General features: G+C 37.0%; 1 long non-coding RNA gene across 4 annotated transcripts in view; it reads left to right on the top strand.

Moving 5' to 3' along the window:
• LOC146406166 (uncharacterized) overlaps window positions 1-20,805 on the top strand; it is a 157,005-nt gene that overhangs the window by 36,603 nt on the left and 99,597 nt on the right. For 2 of the 4 annotated variants that reach the window (XR_014807408.1, XR_014807402.1), the window contains one exon: window positions 16,416-16,501. This is a non-coding gene — a long non-coding RNA (uncharacterized LOC146406166). Of the gene's footprint in view, window positions 1-2,093; window positions 2,208-16,415; window positions 19,861-20,805 lie in introns of those variants that run through there. The other 2 variants (XR_014807406.1, XR_014807413.1) reach the window with 2 other exon arrangements.

Below are 20,805 nucleotides of genomic sequence, written 5' to 3'. Positions count from 1 at the left end.
AGATATGGACTGTCTTAATTTTATTGCTTTTCATATTTTCAGTGTCTTAATTCTTGAACATGTTGCTAATTATCAGATGAAAATCTGATAATTAGTGTAATAGTTTCATATATATTACCTAACTGTGTAAAATAATTAACCTATGAACATATTGCCCTCAAAAGTTGGCAAAATCATTAGCCCATTTTTAGAAACACATTTCTTCTAAAGTCTTAAAGGAACAAAAGTCTTAACCTGCCTATGACTGGGCAAAGTCCCCAAAACTCCTGAAATTAAGTGCACAATATTAAGTGCATGTCGCATATGCATTTTTTGGTGATAGAGGTAAGGAGTAGAGGTCCATTGCTTTTGTAAGATTCTCAAAAGAGACCGGTGACCCAAACAAGTAATCATCACTGTTACAGAAGATCACAAGCAGCAATGTATGAGCGGTTGCCAGGTCCCACGACAGACTAGTGGGATGTATTCTTTAGCAATGGAAATTATGGGGACATGTCAAATTACACAGTGAAGGCAATTGTCCCATACTTAGGAATGAACTTTGAAAATAAATGATCTGAAGTCCATGACCTTGAATGCAAGTACCTGACCCCTGAGCAAGAGCCAACAAATAAAACCATTAACTCAGAGTCCTAATTTTATTCATTCTCGTTCAGAGTGTCTCTTGGGTTTGTTGCCAACACTGCTGGAGTTCACACAGAGCCTGTCATGTTCATAACCTTGGGTTTTGTTTCTTTGGTGTAAGTCTCCTTTTTCTTTCATTCTTTACAGGTTCTCAATGTAATGCATTTTAGTTTTAGAACATAAATCAGAATAGATCTAAAAATAGAACAGTGCAGCTTCCCTTTAAAAAAAAAAAAAAAGCCTGAGCCAAGAAAAAAAGAGCTGTTCTTTGACCTTATAATACATATTTTGAAAAAACATTTGTTACTTGCTTTTTCAAATGTTCTTTTTGAACTTTGAACTTACTATGTTGATTGTTGAACTAAGACTCAGTAAAATATTGGAAGATTCATTGGATGAAATATAGAGTATAAATGTAAGATCATAGCCAATAGGACAGGAATAGGTAAAGAGCCTAGAAGCAGTGAGGATAATGCCCAAACTACCAAGAGTGGAAGTTTTAACTAGCACCTTTGATCTGAAATTCCATGGTTTATAAGTACCAGGCTAGGTTAGGATCTAGGATCCTGACCCTCTACATAGGGCGACCATATGTTTCCATTCCATAAAGCAATCCCAGTTTTTATACCCATTGCTCTAGAATCTTGGTTTTTTTTTTCACCCTCAAAAGTATATCAGTTTGGATGGCAAATTATATAGACTTGCTCTCTGCCATAGTGTTATGAATCTACTGACATCTCTATAATTAGGTGCATATGCAGTACTGATTAAAACTGAATGTGAAAGTGAGATTTTCAGATGGCCAGGCATTATGCTCTTTTTGTAGAGGCATAAACTCAGAGCCCGGGGAAAAAGTCATAGATTGTGTTGCCTTAAAGATCCAGCATTCTGTGGGAGACATGAAGCGTGGCTGTATAGGATAACCTGACCTCATCATTCAGTGTGTTCTTGGTGGACGGCCTGTGGCTCAGTGGTCTGTGCAAAGGGATTATGATCAAGATCTTGTCAACAGAAAATGGAGAAATGCCTCAATGGCTACCACAGTCAGCCTTTTTTCTTGGGATATATTCCATTACTGCGTGTGTGCAAGTTTGCTGAATTAACCTACAAGAATTGAATCTGTAATTCGATTGTGGGACCATAGGTGACCTCTGGTGCCCTGAGCCATCAGATTGATAAAGGAATGTTTTAATCTGAATTCCTGATTAGCCATTTTTGTCCCATTTGTGGGTTTTGTAAATGAAAAGTAGAACCCTTTTAAAACTGTATCAAAATAAAAGTGTTGCCAAACATGTTAAAAATAAGGCATGCCTTGAAATACGTTAATGAGAACAGCAGCTTTTGTATAGTTTGGTACCTTTTTTCTTATTGATTCTCTACTATTTGAATTCCTGGTTCTCTCCTTCTTTATCTACTAGTTCAAAGAGAGACATTTTGAGCTTTTCTCTTTTCTCAATTGCTTACTTATTAGACTCTGTTGAAATATCTGTGGCCCAGGTTTGTGACTGTCCTTGGTTCTGCTTTTGGCTGTGATCATGGGTGTTCCTCAGCTGCTTCTGCAGACACAGGAGGCAGACATGTGGGTAAGTAGGGTACTAGGCCTCCTTTGCTGAAAATTATTTTTTTTTTTTGTCTTTTTGTCTTTTTTTTAGGGCCACACCTGAGGCATATGGAGGTTCCCAGGCTAGGGAACCTCCAATTGGAGCTAGAGCTGCCAGCCTACACCAGAGCCACAGCAATGTCAGATCTGAGCCGCGTCTGCAACCTGCACTACCGCTCACGGCAATGCCGGATCCTTAACCCACTGAAATAGGCCAGGGATTGAACCTGCAACCTCATGGTTCCTAGTTGGATTTGTTTCCACTACGCCACAATGAGAACTCCTGGAAATTCTTTCTTAAAACCACTTTGTTTATCTGTTCTGGTGAAACTAGAAGCAAAATTGATACTTCATATTAGTGGAACTCTACTTATGTCAGAATTCTCACAAGTTTTCTTTCTTTTTTTTTTCTTTTTTGAAGAAATAGCTCTGACTCTTCATTTTTTTTTAAACTGTCACTAGAGTTCATGTCCACTGAAATTTGAGTTCTTTGTAATCTTTGTCACTGTCTTTTCTGAAAAAACTGCCTTTTGACACAGAGCTTCTGGTTTTTAAAAATAAAAGGACTGGATTTTAAAAAATGAATAGCTTTCAAACTAGCTTGATTTAAATACAGGTTTTGAATTGGTTTAGTGCTGTTTTGTGACAGATACTTCGTTTTCTTGAGGTACTCTGTCCATACTTCATATTCTTCCAATCTCCAGGAATCTATCCCTTTCTTTTTTGCTTTTACCTCTCTTATTCATCCTACTTTGATATGTAATGGCTGTGAAACCTGCAACTTAGGAGTTTCTGTCGTAGTGCAGTGGAAACGCATCAGACTAGGAACCATGAGGTTGCAGGTTCGATCCCTGGCTTTACTCAGTGGGTTAAGAATCCAGCATTGCCATGAACTGTGGTGTAGGTTGAAGACACAGCTTAGATCTGGCATGGCTGTGGTGTAGGCCAGCAGCTGTAGCTTGGATTCAACCCCTAGCCTGGGGGCCTCCATATGCTGTGGGGTATGGCCCTAAAAAAGCAAAAAAAAAAAAAAAACCCAAAAAACCCCCCAAAACCCCTGTAACTTAGCAGGGCCCACAGGTACAGAAGTATACTGTTAATAGAAGAATCTACAGGACAAGAACAATTAAATGCAGGAAACACTGAGTGATGCTAATCTTATCCAGTGATCAGGAATGTGCTCCTTGAATGAAAGCCCAGCTAATGTTCATGGAGAAACTATGAGGTGAGGGATACTGCACAGTATTCCCTAGTGTGTTTGCCCACGGGAACCTTCTTTATGGATATTTCTTTGGTTTTGAATATTTCACGGGAGAAAGGGCTGATGGTAGAGATTTGGGGAAATGCTATACTTGCCCTATTTAGTGAAAACAGGTGTGGTTGTTAATGTGTGGCTGCCTCTGTTTGTATCCCAATGTGGCTGTGTGTGTCCTTGCCTGTACATCTCTCTGTAGAATCGCTGGCTTGCTGTGGGAGGCACTCTTCTCTGGCACCCTCTCTGTAGGTATGGACGGATGCCTGCATAGAGGATGTGTCACTCCATGGGTGAGTGTGCAGGTGGGTATAGATGGATATACTTTTTTGCTAGCAGTTCCTTGTAAGACAAGGTGAGAATCAGTTTTCAGCGTGATTGGCCTCAGGCCAGCATAAGATGGTGGCTGGCATTGGGCCAAGATTAGTATTTCTTTACAAAATTACATATACAGATCTTCTGGAATATAGGGCTTAGGTTTTAAAAATTCTGAGAACGTTAACCATGAGCATAGAGTGGAAATTGGAGCTATGTGGAAGGGAACATATGGAATTGAGGTGCCAGAGGCTCCAGGGCCATGGGTAATTGTAGCTTTGTTGCTTAACCTACGTGAGATTTGTGTGGATGAGGGCTGAAATAATCCTATTTATGCATTCTCTTTTGCTTATTTGGGCAATGACATAGCAATTATCACTGTTCACATCACTTTGTCCTCCAATTACCATTCGCTCCAAAGTGTGCTCTTTTGATTTCAGTGCCCAGATCAGAGGGTAACTTGGAAAATTATGTTTGGCCAACGGCTCAGCACTCAGCCCTAACCCTTCTCCTTTGATGACAAGGCTGCCCTTATTGTACGCTTTTGTACATGAATAAAAAATACAAAATTGCTTCTAAGGGGGAGCAAGTAAGTTGTCTGACACAAGGGTTTCCTGTGCTTTATCCCTGGTGAAATCTCAGTGTCTGCTGGTGCTTAGAACTCCTAGGGGTCTGTGACAGATTATATAATCACAACAGAGTCCCGAGAGGAAGCCTTCCTAGATTATCACCGTTTTGAAAGCAGATCCATGTCACAAAGGAGGCAGAGTTAAAGTGACCTGAGTGGAAGCTGACAGGTCGTGAAGGTGAATTAACCGCTGAGGTGTCAGTGGGTGCGAAGCACTGCAGGGGGCAGTGACCTCAGAGAGAAAGGTTTCTTCTAGGTGAACCGCTGGGCCAATTAGGTGCTAATGGCGGCGGAGAGCAGAGTCGTCTGTTGGCAGAAGAGGCCCACTGAGATTCTTGTCACTTGATTGCAAAGATGATAGGGAAACAATAGAGTTTTCAGCCTTCTCCTTTTATAGCATATTACAAAACCACACAAGAACTAGCCTGTCAATGAAAGTGTTATTTTCCTGAGGGCTTTTGCCTCCATTAAAAGCAAACTATTACACCTCTTCGCTATTTCATCTTTGTGTGTTTTCCTTCTCTTAGCCTTATCGTATTCTGCAACATGCAATTCAGATACGTCCTTGTAATGTTAGCTTTATAGTGACATGCTGGTTTTGAATTATATTTTCTGACTGATTCACCCTTAGAATATTGGATATGAGTTCCTCTAGGAAGCAGTATGTGCTCTGATCATAAAGAAATACCATACAGGTGATTAGAATTTGGCGAATCTATTTTAAAACCACACATTTTAAAAGGCAGGTCAATTATTTTATTTTGTTAAGTTAATGTCTTATGGTATTATTCAAATAAAGTAATAATTGTGATTCCATAGAATTCCACCGCAAAACATAATATTTAAAATTTGTGGTGTTTGCCAGCCAGTAACTTGGTAGCAGTAGTTTGAGGTCCTGGGAAGTTTGCTTGTAGGGACAGACCTGGCTAAGAGAGTATACCTTTTTATCTCTGATTTCTTCCTTTATTCTACTGAGTGTCTTTTGATTTTGCACCATCTTGGCACGAACTGTCACAAAAAGGAATCTGACAGGATATCAATCTGACAAGGAGGGATAGAAAGTATGAAACAGATTGTTTTGAATGTTAAAAAGGACCCCAAAGAAGACAATCTTAGGCAAAAGGAATGAATCAATACACACAGAAGGGCATGCTCATTCATGTATACACACATGCACTTTACACTGCGACAGACTTTTTTGCTGGAGGGCGAGTGACCCTTTTCATTATTTTTATCAATTTTGTGAGTACACAGTCTACTCCATATCCTCATTCTGTGCATGTGTTTTTAGTATTTTAACAATAACACTTCTTTCATCTTACAAGCATATAAAATATGGGGTAAGTATATGAAATCCTTTTAGTAAAATGGGGAGAGATTTTTTTAAAAAAATCCTAATACTTTGAAAATATCAATAAATGGAAACAGTCTCTTCTAATACATCTCAATTGTACTATTTTCAGGAAAACAAGCTCTTAAAAATTGCAATATAAAAGTAATTTTAATGAGAAAAAGAAGGACAGGGCTAAGTGTTTTAAACCTAAAATAATGACATTATTATTTTCTTTCAGAAATTTCAATAGCGAGGGACTCTAAATAGCTCTAAGTGTAAAGCTTTATGACCTAAGTGTCAGGAGCAAATCCAGCATTTGGTCACATCCCTTTCTGTTCAATAGTAACAGAGAACTTCCATCCACTTTTAATACCTGTATTACTCATTGGTGTGAAGGACAATACATAAATCACCTCAGTTCAGCAGTTCCAGTGCAGCAGAACTTTTTACCCGGCCCTGACCCTAGCCAAATTAAATTCTAGTCTATTGTGGTTCACATAATGCACAACATCCCTAATTAAACTCTTCTGTTATAGCCAATGCTTGTTATGAAAATAATAAGCTGACAGACAGCATTTTTTTTTTTTTTTTGAATCAAAGCAAGTGGTCATAATAGACAACATGCAGTGAGTTGGGTCACTCCAGGAGGTATAGAAAATCAAAACTTGGCAAAGACCATCAAAAGGATACCTAAACTGAGGGATTCCCATTGTGGCGCAGCGGAAATGAATCTGATTAGTATCCATGAGGATGTGGGTTCAGCCCTGGCCTCGCTCAGTTGGTTGGGTTGAGGACTTGGTGTTCCTGTGGCTATGGTTTAGACTGGAGGTTGCAGTTCTGATTCGACCCCTAGTCTGGGAAGTTCAGTGTGCCATGAGTGCAGCCCTAAAAAGCAAAGCAAAGCAAAAAAAAAAAAAAGGTTACCTAAACTGGACCCACTAATTTATCACTAATTTATGTGTCCTGGGAGAGGGTAGTACCTTCTGTAACTTATACCTTCTTTTCCCTAGAAACAAGAGAGGGGAGAATAAGCCCTTTGCATCTTCCATCAAACATTTCTAGTGGTTGTGTTTCTTCTTTACTCTGTGTCTTGTGAACTGTTCATCTTAATTCATTTCTGCTCTGCTTTCATCTTTTCTTTTGGGAGATGAGTTTGTGGTTGTCTGAAACTTGGTAAGGCTCATCTAGAGACCACAGGAGCAAATATGGGAGAATGGAAACATTGAGAAGAGAAGTAAGAATGGACAAAGGTCTGGGAAGAAGGAAAACACCCAAACCAAGTCATCATTTTCTTTACATCCTGTGGCAAAGAATCTGGGAGGATTCTGATACTCAGTGAGTCACTTGCTATCTTTGGCTGCCCATTTCTCTTCTGTGCTTTTAACAATTTCATCTTGATCATCCTGTCTTTGTTGCTGGAGGCTTCCTGGCACCCTCTGTGCTGGTCAACACATAGTCTGTTGTTGTTGTCACTTGCTTGTCATCTTGATGTGTAGTGCCATAGGCATTTACATCTTGTCAGCCATGTCAGTACTCTGTACCTATCAGCGTTACAGTGGTCGCCTTCTTGATAGACGCATTTGGAAATTGGTTAACATTTCACTTTTGCTTTAAATCATGTAAAAATTTTTACGTTATGGAACAGGTAGAAAAAAGTAAGTTAGGAGATTAGAAAACAGTGATAATGGGGATCACTAGAAATAAAATTTTCTCATCAAAATGTTGAGCTTGAGAATTATCAAAACTAAAATGGATTGAATGAAAGTGACCCCAACATACTGGATCCAATTTAAGTCTCTGAAAAATATTGAAATATCTTTCCATAAAAATTACCATCTTGTGTATCTATATTCTACTTCATACAATCAAGTCATATGTCTCAAACAAAAGTATTTGTACTGTCCATTTGCCTAGAAGAAAAAAAAATTAAGTATTAAGATTGGTTGCTTCTGATTGGTAAAATCATGTCTAATTTTGTTTTTGCTTTTAGAAATGTTTCTCTAATGCTCGAAATTTCCACTCTGAGCATTTAAAGCATGCTACTCTATGATTGTAAAAAAAGTATTTTTAGAGTCATTAGAAATTTAAGAAACAAAATTGATAAAGAGGCATATATACAGTCTGTAGTTTTTGTCACATGCTTGTAATCTTTGTGTCTTGTCAATCATATTACTACTCAGTGCTTTTGAGTGAGGGAGAAAACAACAATACAGTATTTGTGGATTCCATGAATGCATCTTTTCTTCCAAAGATGAATGATTTTTCATCTCCATAATATTTACGGAAGACTATCAATTTTCCCACTTACACAATTTGCTATTTCTACCTCCTTCAGGCCAATAATTGTTTTATTTACCTTTACTTTCAAGACCCTCAGTTAATATCTAAGATATATAGAAAAAGAGTTCTATAATGATTAATGGATGGATTTAAAACATTTGAATTACTTTTTAGGATTTTGGCAGACTAGTTTTACAAAAAGAATCTGTACACTTGAACGAATCGTGAGCCATAGATTTTATAACATCTCTAAACAATTTATTATCACCTGGATATTATGTATTTATCTTATATATTTACCATTTGCTTTTTACTCTCTCACCAAAGTCAAATAGAAGTAAAGTAAAAAGTCAAGTCTCAAGATGTCAAGGACATCCTTTATGTGACAATTCTGCAGGCCCTATGCCTCAAATAGTGCCTGGTAGGTACTCATTAAAAATTTGTTGGATGACTGAATAAACTATCTTTCTTTAAAATTATAGATTAAGGAGTTCCCGTCATGGCACAGTGGTTAATTAATCTGACTAGGAACCATGAGATTTCGGGTTCAATCCCTGGCCTCTCTCAGTGGGTTAAGGATCCGGCATTGCCCATGGGCGGTGGGTGTAGATCGCAGACGTGGCTCAGATTCTGCTTTGCTGTGGCTCTGGCGTAGGCCGGCAGCTGCAGCTCTGATTAGACCCCTAGCCTGGGAACCTCCATATGCCATAGGAAGTGGCCCTACAAAAAGGCAAAAAAGACACACACACACACAAATTATAGATTAAGAAATGTTTATAGTAAAAATTATTAGCATACATAGAATTGTATAATAGAGACAATAAAAATCACAATTCAGTTTCTCAGAGATAATTACTGTTAAATAGTGTATTTCCTTCCAAGACTTTTCTATCCATGTAATACAAATATAAGATTATATTTAAAAATGAAATTATACATAGACTTACATAGATATATAATCTGACTTTTCCCAGTTTTGATATGAGATGGACACCATCAGTTGTAATGACTGCGTAATATTTCACTATATCTTTTTCAAAGTTTGTAACATAGGCTTGGATTTTGTGGAAAGAGCAGAGGCTTTGGAATCAGTCCACATTTGAACTCTGGTTCTTCTCTGTACTACTTCTGCCATCTTGGTTATGTGAACATCATTTACATCCTTTTAAGGTAGGTTAGGAGAAGAGAGGAGGAAAAAGGGGTGCTAGAGAAATGAAAACAAGGGTAAAGAAGACAGAGTTCTGACCGAAAGGGAGAAGGGAGGTAGACAGGCTGGCGACCAGACCCACTGGTTTCTAGTGTCACACTCAGCCCTTTCATGGCCATGTCTTCCTCCTCTGCTCTCTGCTGCCACCAAAGGCACCAAACACCACCAGGGAGATGGCAGTGCTTCATCCTCAGTCTCAGAACCTCTTCTGCCCTCGGCTTTCATGACCAGTCATCAACACACCACAGATACAGTTTTAAACACAATCATCTTTGTTGATGGAGCTGTGTGTTCAAAAAATTCTAGCATTGATATCTTACTTCACTAGTCTCATGCTGAGATTATGAGGTGTCAGGATCAGGAAAGAATGATTTACAGTCCCCCCCTAATGAATGCCCTCTATGTGTTGCACCAAGTTGCTTTTCTGCCTTAGTTACTCATATTTTTAAAGGAGCTCATTATAGGTTATTTCATTTGTCAAGGCTTAATCACTTACTGCTTGTCTTCTCTTTTTTCCTTAAAACTTGTGTCATTTAGGACGACATGCAATTTTAGAATCTATATTTCTGGGGTATTAACTGGTAGGCCATTTCTTTGGAGATATATGAACTTCCTAGTGGATGACCTTCATGGTGTAATTTTTTTTTTTTTTTGGGAAGCCCACCTCCTCTCTCCTCCACCTCAGTTCAACCCCCCAAATGTCTCTCTCCTAACTTAGTTGCTGTAATTTAGAATCCTTTCTGAATCTTCATTTCTTGCAATAAATGTTATCTTAAGTCAGATAGGTACCTACTATTACTTACTTGGTGCCAGGATACATTTTAGAGCCATTACTGTGAACGATTCATCAGGAAGCAGGCTATTAAAGGAGACCCTTTATTTTAGGTTCTACTTTAGGCTGAGAGGCCTCACTGATGTTCTTCTGATTGAGATGTTAGCTAGTAACAACTTCTTATAATAGTTTGTATGGAGAAGGATCTTGGAGTGACATCCTACCTGTGAAAATGCTTCAGAGACATTGGAGTTTTTTTTTTGTTTTTGTTTTTTTCCCCCCAGGAAAACCTTGGCTCTTCCAGGAGAGACCAAGTACTTATGTCCTAAAATAATGATATTTTATTTGGGAGAAAACATAGATCCAAATCAAACTTTCACAACAGAAGTTTTCTCTCTATTGGCTCCTTTGTTTTGTCTTCATTTTCAGGAAAAGGGTTTTCCCAGCAGATTACCAAGTGGCAAAATGACCACCTGTAGCTTGAGGTTTATATCCTGTCAGCTTAGCGGTTCCAGTGGAAAGAGAAGAACTCTTTTCTACAAGTTCCTGGAGCAGTTTTGGACCTGTATCTCGTTGGTCTGGCTTTAGTCATGCATCTAGGGCATGGGTGGTGTGATAAACACACAACACATACACACACACCCTAAAACACCAGATTGCTCCCTGGTTAAAGGAGAGGTCATGGTTTAAGCTGAGCTGGCCAGTTTATTTCCATATAATCTAATTTTGGGGAGCTACACAGCACTGAGTTAGAACAGGGTTAGGGGGGATTCATCCTTGGTGATGGCACTGTGAGGATGACCCTTTGCTTCCTATTTCTTCCAATAGCCAAAGGGCTGCTTGGTGGCAGTGTTCTGGTGGTCTCTGGACAGTTACATTAGGCAAAAACAGAACATTTTCAAACTTAGCCAGTAGCCTTCCTCCACAACAAAATAAAAAATAAATCAAACTATAGTGCTTAAAGTAAGAGAGAGAAAGAGCCTATTAAATTTTATTAGACATGCTGACAGAATCTTTTCAGGTCTAATGGTTTTTAGATCTTGGGACTAAGAATGGTTATATTATTTTTCAGACCTGGATCCAGAATGTTTGTATCAAATTTAAACAAATATTTACTTGATTAAAAATTTAAATAATTATCAGAACTTGTGAGAAAAAACTTTAGATAAATAACTTGCAAACATTTTCTCTGAAGCCTAATTAAACCAAGTATGTTAAACTAGCATGGTAATAGGGGAAGTGTAATTTATTGCAATGTGTTGGTATTTCTGGATCCCTGGTTTCAAAATGATTAAGATGAAAGCTAAATGTCTGCTTAGTTTGTTAGCATTAACACACAACCAAATCCATTTGAAAGGTCATTACCAAAAAAGATGCTACTTAGGAGAAAAATAGCTCTGAATGAAGGTTGCTGTGTCCCCTGTTTCAGAACAATAGTATGACACAAAATACAAAGTGGAAGTTAAGATAACCTGTTCTTTTCCAAAGGAAATACCAAATCGTTCTGTGCCCAGTCTTAAATTAATCCTAGAGCGTGATTGCTTCTTTCTGGGTATTAGTAGCCCATCAAACATGCCACATAGAACTGCTGTACTAAGATATATTATGTTCTGTTGTCAGCTGAGCAAGAGAGTTTCATATGCCTCCCCCAGTGACACAGGTAAAAGTGAGGCCAATCCCATTATCTTTTTGCTGTCTTTTATGGCTTATATTCATAGATCTATTTAAGTCCTTTTAGAAATTACTTCAATCACTTCCTGTACAAAATCAAGCGTATTTATTATTCTCAGTGTAAAGTAGATCTCTGTTTTATTTTTAGTTTAGTTTAATATTATTTGAACATCTCTCATGGAGGGTAGGCATTGTGCTAAAAGATAGAGATGCAAGATGTAGACGATGTCTTTGCATTTTGGTTCAGTCTTGCAAGGAAGATAGACAAGTTGAGAGATGAATCTGGTATGGTTGGATGAGGACAGTAATAACATTGACTGAGTTTGTAAGTGCCTGATGTCATCAAGCTGGTAGATGACAGAACCAGGAGTCAAACACAGAGTGCCTGGTGCTAGAGTCTGTTTTCTTAGTTACTGCGATGGTCAAGCAGAGCAGTTCTCAGACATACCTATGGAAGTATTTGGGATAGCAGAGGAGTGGCCCTGATACAGCCTGTAAATTCTGGGAAGACTTTCCTGTTTGGTCCTCCTAAACTAGCCATTAGGGAACTAGCCAAGTGAAGGTGGGAGAATGGCTTTCTATGTAAATGAAAGAGCGCAAGAAAAGGTATTGAAGTGAAAACATAGGTCTGGAGTAGAGCACCAGGCATAATTTAGTAAATTAGGAATCTAACTTCCAGTGAGCCTAATTCTACTCAAAAATGTTGAGAAACACTATTACAGGTTAAGGGAACTCATTGGTGGTTTTAAAGCAGGGGAATAATGCTTTTAGATGCCCGTTTTAGAAAAATGGATTGAAAAAGATGAGTTTGAGGTCAAGGTTGAGGCAAGGGAGCCAGTTAGGATATTCCTTGTAGCCTAAATGACATATGTCTAATAAGATGTAACAGTGATGATGACGGCATGGAGGAAGGAATCTAGAGATACTTAAGAGGTAGAACTGGCGAGCTTTATAAAGGGGCAGTATGATATGATAGTGTCACACAGGGTAGGCTCAAAATCCAGTTCTCTTACATATTGGTTATGTGACTTTGGGCAAGTTGTTCAACTTCTCTGTGATTCAGTTTTCTAATCCATCAAATGGGGGTAATAGCAGAATCTACCTCTCTGGGTTGCTGTGTAGATTAATGTTAGTGTGTATGTGTATTTGTGTGTGCGTATAGAACATTATTCAACCACTGAAAGAAGAAAATCTTGTGATTTGTGACAGCATGAATAGACCTCGAAGGCATTATGCTAATTGTAATAAATCAGACAGAAACACAGTAGATTTTACATTTTACGTTCCACAGTTATTTACATGTGGAATGTCAATAACAACAAAGCAAACCAAAAACAAACAGAACAAGTTCATAGTTACAGAGAACAGATAGGTGCTTGCCAGATGTGGGCAGGGTGAAGGCCTGGGGACTTTGAAGGTGGATGGTGGGCAAAATGATTGCAGCAGGTTAAAAGGTACAATTCTCAGCTATAAAGTAAGTAAGTCATGGGTATGCAATGTATACTATGGGGGCTTTAGTTAATAAAACTGTATTGTATATTGAAAATTGCTAAGATCTTAAAGATTTTTATTACAGGAAAAAAAGTTGTAGCTATGACATACGGTAATGAATGTTATTTAGATTTAACTCAATGATACATACAAATGTCAAATAGTTCTCTTGTACACCTGAAACTAATGAAATGTATGTTAATTATATCTCAATTTTAAAAAAGATGTTAATGTGTGGAAAATCTTTAGAACAGTGTCTACTATGTATTTTTGTTTCTAACTTCATTTGAGAGATAGGGAGGCACTCACAGGTGATTTGGTGGATGGTGGTACCACCATTTGGGATAGAAAACCCTGAAGAAGGGGCTGACTTGGGAGGAAAATAGATGATTTTAGTTGTATATTTATTTGGCTTGATGTATTTGAGTTGCATTCTCAGGTAAAGATGTTTAGTAGACAGTTGTGTATACTAGGCTGGAACTCAGAAGAGACTTGAGAAGCAGATGTAGATATGGGGGTTGCCAGTATTTCTGCGTGGGTGCCATTGGGATCCATGGAGATGAATAACACTGTCCATAGAGACTATTCAAATGAGAAGAGAGGATATTGAAGAACAGGACTGAGGCCAATCCACAACGAGTCTGAAAGAGTGAGCTGATGGGGGGACTGAGGTTGGACCAGGAGTGACTGGAGTCTTTCTTGTGTGCAAACATCTGATGTTGTTAGATTGCTTAGATAATGCTTTCCTTTGGGAGGGGATGAAAAATAAAGCATTATTCGCATTATTCACAATAGACGTTCTTGTGAATTCCTGAGCAAACATGGCTCATAAAGTAGGAAATTTCCATTTCTAGGAAAGTTGTACTGACACAAAGGAGAGCAAAATTCCCACTTTTTCACCTATCCTATGACTCAGCTTCACTTCCCATCTTCCGTACTCTGCCTCACTGCTTTTCTTTCTAGTATGCAGTCTCTAGTTCACACCCTTTTTGTGAGCAGCAATCAGAATGAACATAATTGTTTAAATATAAATAAAATATAGCTTTCTGTAAATAAAGATAATTATTTCTGATTATTTCCAACCTTAAAGACTGTGGATTTCATCTTTGGCAAAGTACATTGTTCTGATTTTGTAAGAATCTAACTTTCTGCTGTGACTCTTGGTTTCTTTACTGGGTTGTAGAAAAGTGCACAAGTCTTTGTTTTACATGTCCTTTGCAGACATGGTTAGAAAACAAAAATAATAAACTTTCCCCCACTGCCTCTGAATACAAATTCTTCCATGTCCTAAATCTCTCCCCTCTCACAGAGCTTCCCTCCATGGTTTAGGATTGTAAACTTTCCCACTTAGTCACAAAGTTAGAGCAATGTTCAGTGCATCTCATCTGTATTTTATATGATAGTGGATAGAACAATAAACAATTCGTGTATATAAATGAACAAATGAGAGTGGTTTGACTATGTACACAATAGTGCAGATTATATATACAACATATTATGTCACAGGATATGTTCCTATTAGGATGCAGTTTGTCTTTGTATAGAATTAGAGTTCACTGTTTCATTTGTACCCCCAAACTGAATCTTTTTGACTTCAACCTCAAAAATGTTTGAATTACTTTGCATATTGACTAATGCTGTGGATGCTATTTGCCATCTTTGTGAAATGAGCATTTTACTGTAAGGTAAATGTCATTCATGAACACAACCTGCTTCATCTTCTTTGGGTTTTATTTTTGAGACAAGGATAAACCACAAAGCAAGAAAATAACTGGGGGAAAAATCTAGCACTAGTTTCAGAAATAGGATTCCCTGAACAATATAAAAACATTTTTTTCTTTGTGAGAACTATTGAATTTGTATAGTTTTCTACAGATTATATGTGCTTTCAACTTGAAACATGTGATGTCAACTTTGAAACATGAGTTTGGCAGGTGTCCCTTCCTGTTTGTGATCATTGAGCAAACCAACACAAATACTGCTTGGCATCTTTGAGAGACCTGCGTGCATATTCACACTATAATTATTAAGGATTTGGTTTCCATGGTTTTCTATAATGATGGGTTCGTGTTCTCTCATGAAATAAAGAAATTAGCCTGTAACAAAAGAACAAGGACTGAACTATATTAAAAGTAGCTTTTATTTGTAAAATGCTGAAGCTGTTTATAACCAGATTCCTGGATATTATGAAAAAATCTTGTAATTCAGATATCTTTTTACTTTATTTCTTTTGTTCCAGTTTAAAATAACCTTATTTCTACTTGAACATGCTGCTTATTGCTTAGCAACTATGTTGCTTCTGCCATGTTTCTCCATAACTGAATATTAGGCAGGTAGTAAATAAATTTCTGATAGGATCCTTCTGCCAGGAGGTGATCAAGATGCTAAAATGCTGTGGAAGGTAGGAAAGCAAAAGACTTTGGCTGCATTAACAGCATTCGAAGCCACCATCAATTTTAAACATGAGTTCAGATATACCATGCACGTCTCATTAACAACTGTGGTCTGATGTCTCATCCAGCTTTCATCCCCAAGTGCGCTGCTATTAACTATGATGTATTTCATGTTAATGTTACCATTGCTTTCTTTAACAGTAGATGAAAGGTTGTTCTTACTTCAACATTTCTTTCACTATTATGATTCACCATTCAGTTTTACTATCTTAAGTCAATTTTTAAATGATTTTTTTACAAGTATTCTGTTAAAACTACTTTACCCATGTATAGACGCCCTCCTTCATAAATAGGTAGAGTAGGTGTTAGAAATTCTCTCTTCTTGATCTTAAAATTTGTTGGCCAAATGTAATGACATTTTTTAGGGCTATAGAGTAATTTCCAATCCAGTGTTCCCCTGTCTTTGTGCATGACTTCTATGGCTAGGTGTCATAAAGAGTTGCTCAGGAAAAAATTTCAGAATTATAAAAAGAATATGTTTATTAGATTCCTTCATCTGAGTAGTTTAACATTGAGAAGACTTGTCAGAGTCTCATTCACTTCTAACTACTCAATAAGCATCACTGATGAATTGGATAGTAATTCTGCTCCAGGGTCCAGTCTCCATCAGCTGTCACAGGTTAAAGAGAATGGAACCAGCCACTCAATAAGACCAACAAACACCCTTGAGGTCCTAACTAAAATGCTGTTATTGATTCGTAGGTGGCTCATCTCTTTACAGTTTACTATCTTTAGCATTCCAGTCTAATATTTTTAGGTAACATCTCTGTTCTTTACTTTTTCTCTCAGGGTAAGAAGAAGACAACCTGGCTCCATCACAATTCAATATGGCTCCACTGGAATGGTCCTGAAGCAATTAGATGTAAACCATTTAGGTATGTGCTGATATGTTGCTTGTTTGATTCCTTTCTCCTTTTATTCCCTAAGAGTGTGACTATAACTGGTATGATCATTTTTATTTTACACCTGATTGTTCGGTATGACTGTTTTCTTTTTGTTGAGTTGATCACTTGGTGGAATTCTCTTTCTCCTTTGAATTTTGGCTATGCTTTGTGATCTATAAAATAAATGAATCCTAGAGAAGGATGGACATTTGGAGTTCACTTAGTATGAAACCTTACGTCTAAGCAAGAATTTCCACTACAATATTTAATTTTTTTTTGGGGGGGAGCTTCCTTTGAACACTTCCAGCACAGTGGTTCTCATTTCTTCAGGGGGAAGCCAATTTCCTATTGCTATATTTTTCTTATAATGAGCCAAATTCTCTCTCCTGTACTTCCTCCCTACCCCATCTCCACTGTTCTCGGTTTGGTGCCCTAACACTTGCAGAATATGTTTATTTCATCTCATCTGACTACCATTACAGATATTTGAAATTGGCTTTATTTAGATTCCTTTTCAGTTAGGACATCCATAATTTTTTCAACTGTTCTTTGGTAGGAGAGCAAAATTTGGCACCCCAAAATGTCTCTCTGGCATATGTGTTATTTCAAGCTGAAAACAATGAAGGCCCAAAAGATTGAAGAAGAAATTTTGACCTTCCTCCTAGCTACCTAAAAGAATTTAAAAAGTGGGTCTGTCCCTGGAACCACTAGGAATACCTGCAAAAATATGGGCTAAACTGCAGGGTCTGGAGAATCAGGGTCAATTGTCTCTGCATGGCCCAGCAAACATTTGCTTACCAAACATTTGCTTTTCCATGTTTATGTTAATTGCCTTCCTCCTCTTTGAAGTCCCAAACCACAACTCCCAACAGCCTCCTTTGTCCTTAGCTGAAAATGGTATCAAAGGTGAGAGTTTCTTCTATTTTGGCAAGTTACTCAGTTTTCCTGGTCTCTTGCATGCGTACCTGTTATTTAACTTTTGTTTGATATTCTCCTGTTAATCGGTTTCAGGATCATTTAATTCTTAGACCAGCCAGAAGAACATAGAAGGAAAATTTCTTTCCCCCTGACATTTCTCATCTTATAGTTTTTAAATATTTAAGAATCCAGGTTAATTTCTAAATGTTCATGAGGTAATTCTCATACTTATTAATCTCTTCCATATGTAGTTTTAGGACACTTATTTACTCTAACTCTTAGTAAAGTTCTTATGGACGGTTCTCCATGTCAGTCTTTCTTTAAGTTACGTACATAATTTTTTTTAAAGAAAGGATTAGAAGAGAATTACTAAAATACAGTTGTGAACTTTCTAAATCAGTAAGTTGTCTGAAGCAACTAGTTTTTACATTTACTCGGGTATAGCCACACAATATATTCATAGACTTTGAGAGTTGGAAGGGAACTTGGAAATGTAACTAGTCCAGATCCTTCTCTTTATCCTGACTTCACTGGGTATACAATTTCAGAGTAATAAAGATCACATTATAATGAAGTTGTTAGGATTCTGTATCTTCTTACTAGCTTACTATTATTTTTGTAACTTGACATAACTTATATGATCATTCTTAACCCTCCTATTCTTTTTTCTGATAAAGAAAGTGAAGCATATACATGATTAGATTAAGAAACCAAGGTCAAATAGTTATTAAGGGGCAAAGAAGGATGACCCAGGATATGTTATCTGCATTTCCAGCACAACATACTGCTTTTCTCTCAAGTATGTTGTTGTTTCATATACTGGTGTCTTAATAAATGTTGAGGGAATAAATATATCTGTTTGCATTTAAAATTAAATTTGTATTTGTATCATAGTTATTTACGTATTGAGCCTAAAATCTTCAATAGTTTTGCAAGGCTTATAATAAAAAAGTACTTGGTTCTCTCATCCACTTTTCCCTAATTATGAGTTTCAGGGACAGTTTTCTTCTAATTCTGGAATTTAACCCCAACATTCTCTAAAACATAGTATTTTGTATGTTTAGATGTTTGGTTTGACTTCTTACTATGGAAGGTAAGAATTTAGTTTCTTATCTCTCTCCTACAATATACATGTATTCCTGACCTCTCTTTCATCCTTCTAAAATAGGTATATCACAACTTTTGTTAATTTATATTTAGTGGTTACTTTATTATGACAGTATAAATACCTTTTTCTTCCAGTTTTATCATGTTGATAACATCTGTATCCACTCTATGTCCACTTTGTTGAGAGTTTTTATCATAAGTGGATATTGATTTTTGTCAGAATCTTTTTCTGCATCCGTTAAGATGATCAAGTGGTTTTTATTCTTCAGTTTGTTAATGTGTATCTCATTGATTGGTTTGTGGATGAGGAACAGTCCTTGCATCTCTGGGATAGATCCAATTTGATCATGGTATGATTCCCTTAACATATTATTTAATTAGATTTTCTAATATTTTCTTGAGGATTTTTGCATCTATATTCACTGATGATATGTTCCCGTAATTTTCTTTTGTGTGTGTGTTTTGTATTAGGTTGATGATGACCTTGTAGAATGACCTTGGAAGCATGATTTTCTCTTCAATTTTTTAAAAGTTTGGTAGAATTCACCTGTGAAACTGTCTGATCCTAGACATTTTTTGTTTGGAGGTTTTTGGTGTTTTTGTTTTGTTTTGTTTTGTTTTTATGGCTTTTTTTGTTTGTTTTTACTGATTTAATTTCATTACTGGTAGTTGGCCTGTTCATAGTTCCTATTCCTTCCTGTTTCAGTCTTAAAGATTGTAAGGTTCTATAAATTTATGCATTTCTTCCAAATTGTCCATTTTACTGGCTATACCTACTAGTGCACTCACAGTAATCACCCTGCCACAACAAAAGGACTCATGAAGGCTGAATAGAGGGTAACCCTAGGACACATATCTGCAGTAACCCAAAAGGAGTGCTCTTCTATGTTCTTAGGCTGTTTCCTGCATAAAGCCACTTTTTTTTGAGATCAGGAAATGTAACCAACCTACCAAATACATAGAAATAAAAATAGCAAATTAGGCAAAAAGAGGTGACAGAAAAATATTGTTCCAAATGAGGGGAAAAAAGAAGAAGAACTAGAAAATAAAGATAAGCAATCTACCTGATAAAAAGTTTAAAGTAATGATCATAAAGATGCTCAAAGAACATGGGGAAGAATAAATTAACAGAGTAAGAAGGTAGACGTTTTAAACAAATAGTTAGAAAACATAAAGAAGAATCAAACAGAGATGAAGAACACAATAATTGAAACAAAAAATACACTAGGAAAGATCAACAGTATATTAGATGACACAGAGGAATGGATTAGTGAACTAGAAGACAGAGTGTTGGAAATAAATCAAGCTGAACAGAAAAAAAGAAAGAATTCTGAAAATTGAGGACAATTTAAGAGACCTCTGAGACAATATCTAGCTTATGAACATTCCCATTAAAGGAATCCTGGTGGGAGAAGAGAGAGAGAAAGGGGCAGAGAACATATTTGGAGACACAGTAACTTAAAACTTCCCTAACCTGGGAAAAGGAACAGATATCCAGGTCCAGGACTCACAGAAAATTCCAAACAAGATCAACCCAAAAAGGACATCACCAAATTGTAATCAAAATGACAAAAATTAAAGATAAAGAGAGGATTTCCTTTTGTGGCTCAGCAGAAATAAATCTGACTAGTATCCCTCGCTTAGTCAGTCAGGGATCCAGCATTGCCATGAGCTGTGGTGTAGGTCACAGACTTGGTTCAAATCCCATGTTGCTGTGGCTGTGGTGTAGGCTAGCAGCTATAGCTCCAATTTGACCCTTAGCCTTGGAATTTCAATATGCTGTGGGTGCAGGCCTAAAAAGACCAAAAAAAAAAAAAAAAAAAAAAAAAAAAAAAAAAAAAAGAAAGATAGAATATTAAAAGCAGCAAGAGAAAGGAATATGTTACATATAAGGAAAGGGTACCATGACTTTTCAGCATAAACTCTGCAGGCCAGAAGGGAGGGGCACAATATATTTAAAGTGATGAAAGGGGAAAATCTACAATAAAGATTATTTTACCTGACAAGGCTTTTGTTCATATTTGATGGAGAGATCAAAAGCTTTACCAATAAGCAAAAGCTAAAAGAGTTAGTACCACTAAACCAGGCTTTACAAGAAACATTAAAGGGATTATTCTAAAAGAAAAGGCTACAATTAGAAACATGAAAATTTTGAGATCAAAATAAGAGCCTCTCTGGAGCTTCTTAGATTCAGTAATCACTTATTTTTGTGAAAAAGTATTTAAAAAATTCTCCAGGGTAAATAGGTTTAATTTAAACTTGTGGTTTTT

Source organism: Sus scrofa, chromosome 1 (assembly GCF_054392235.1).
Source record: "Sus scrofa isolate SSC_HxYL_T2T_F1_AM1 chromosome 1, Sscrofa_HxYL_maternal_Yorkshire_Landrace_v2.0, whole genome shotgun sequence".
Classification (NCBI taxonomy): Eukaryota; Metazoa; Chordata; class Mammalia; order Artiodactyla; family Suidae; genus Sus; species Sus scrofa.
This window is presented reverse-complemented; position numbering and strand designations above follow the sequence as displayed.